Source organism: Culex quinquefasciatus, chromosome 3 (assembly GCF_015732765.1).
Source record: "Culex quinquefasciatus strain JHB chromosome 3, VPISU_Cqui_1.0_pri_paternal, whole genome shotgun sequence".
NCBI classification, from domain to species: Eukaryota; Metazoa; Arthropoda; class Insecta; order Diptera; family Culicidae; genus Culex; species Culex quinquefasciatus.
The window spans coordinates 40,921,586-40,923,644 of record NC_051863.1 but is presented as its reverse complement, the minus strand read 5'-3'; positions in this window follow the sequence as shown (position 1 = coordinate 40,923,644).

The window sequence follows — 2,059 nt, the reverse complement described above, 5'->3', positions numbered from 1 at the left end:
GTACAAAAAACACACCAAACCAAGCCTACTCCGGTGGAATCGCTGGCGGCGGTTGGACTCGCAATCCAAAGGTCGTCAGTTCAAACACTGGGGTGGAAGGTTCCTTGGAGTAGAAAGAGGTTTGGGTGCTCTCCCCATTCAAGCCTTCGGACTCCTAGGCAGACATGCATTGGCACCGCGCGCGGCTAGCACGCGTGCTATTTTAGCGAATAGCACTGCGCTTTCAATCATAGCACTCGCCCTTGCACTCTAACGAAACTGGTAACTAAGACGCTTTTTTCATTTGTTTATCTTGAATTGAGTGACGTCGACTAGTGGAACGTTACGCAAATAATTCCATCAATTTTTATCTGAAAATTTAGTGCAGTGCTTGCGTCCAAGACATGGAAGTGAGAGGTCCATGGTTCTATTCTCTGCATGGTAAACTTTTTTTCATTGTACATTAAGAAAAGTCTTCAAAAATGGCAAGGGAACTTGAAAATTTCTTAGATTTTCAATACTTGGGCGAATGGATCAACGCTTGTGGCCTTTGGAGACGCAAACAGTATCCCAATTTATGGAAAAGTAATAAATTAACCACCAAGACTAGTGAAATGTCTTGGGCGTGCTATATGGGAGTGCTAAAAAATAGCACTAGCACTGTGCAATGCGCAGTGTGCGTAGAACTTGAGGTAAGTGCTAATCTGAAGTGCCAGTGCAGAGCGTGCCAATGTATGTCTGCTCCTAGGTTCGAGCAGAAACTTGCAATAGAGACCACAAAAGACCCGGGGGTCGTTAATGTGGATGGTTTGATTTTTGATGAGTGAACCAATGACACAAAATAACTTTTTGGTCATAGGGAAGGCCCCTACAAAGTTTGAGCCAAATAAAAAATACAAATAAAATCCATTTCCGGTTTTGGCAGAGAATTGCTCCTGTGTTGATTCTATAGCAAAAACAATAAAAAATATGTTTTAGGATGTTTCGTGTTTACGGAGCCGGTGTCCATTTTTGACAAATAAGCTCTACGGGAGCCCAAAGTTGAGGTAATAACCAATCAAATGCAACTAGAATCAACCTGCTAGGTGTTATCGTTTGAGACTATTTTCGGTTGTAGTGGACATGTAGTAAACATCCTAGCCTTTCATTCGCGATCATGACATCCAAAATCCTCGAAGATTTGGAATTTTGACAGTCAAATACATGTGTGGTTCATACAGACCATACAGATTTTTGAAATATACTTTTTTGTTTTTTTTTTTGTTTTTTCTTGCACTCAAATAAAAGTGTTCCATCCAGATATCAACTCTATTCGACCTCTATTCTATTCGAGAACAACTGGGACTACCATCTGGGACTGAGAACGGTTTGGGTAAGGCAAATCTAGAGCAACATTTAAAAAGGGCGGATAAGCATTTTGACAGCCTGAATCATTTTCCAAACTTTTTCACAAAACTCGAAGTGTAAAACAATACCTGACCTCCTCGGCTATTTTCAACACTGTGAGGTTTTGTACACGGAAAAAAATCAATTCTCGAAATCGTGAATTAAATTCACGAATGCGAGAACCACGAACGAATATATGCACGTTTATAGTGCAAATGCACCATACTCATGAATAAATTCCTTCGTGGTTCTCACATTCGTGAACTTAATTCACGATTACGAGAATTGATTTTTTTCTGTGTAAATATTTGCCTGTTGTATTGGAATTTGAAAAAAAAACGTTACTTAATCCACCTTTAGGTGGTTGGTGCCTTCCTCATATTCATAAAGTCAATACATTCAGTAAAAATAGCCACATTCCCCCTTAACATGTTTAACAAATCAACTTTATTAATCATTTCTTTTGATATGGTTCGCAGACCATCAATATTTCTGGCTCATCGGCAAGGTCTGATAAAAAAAACCTATCCAAAGATAGTTCGCATGGAAGATTCAGACAATATTTTTATCACAATATCTGAAATCAAACCTCTAAAAAGTGTATAAATAACACTTAAGTGCCAATAACTTTTAATAGGGTTGTCAGATCCTTGATGTTTTAGGCTCATTTGAAAGGTCTTTCGATTATCTAACT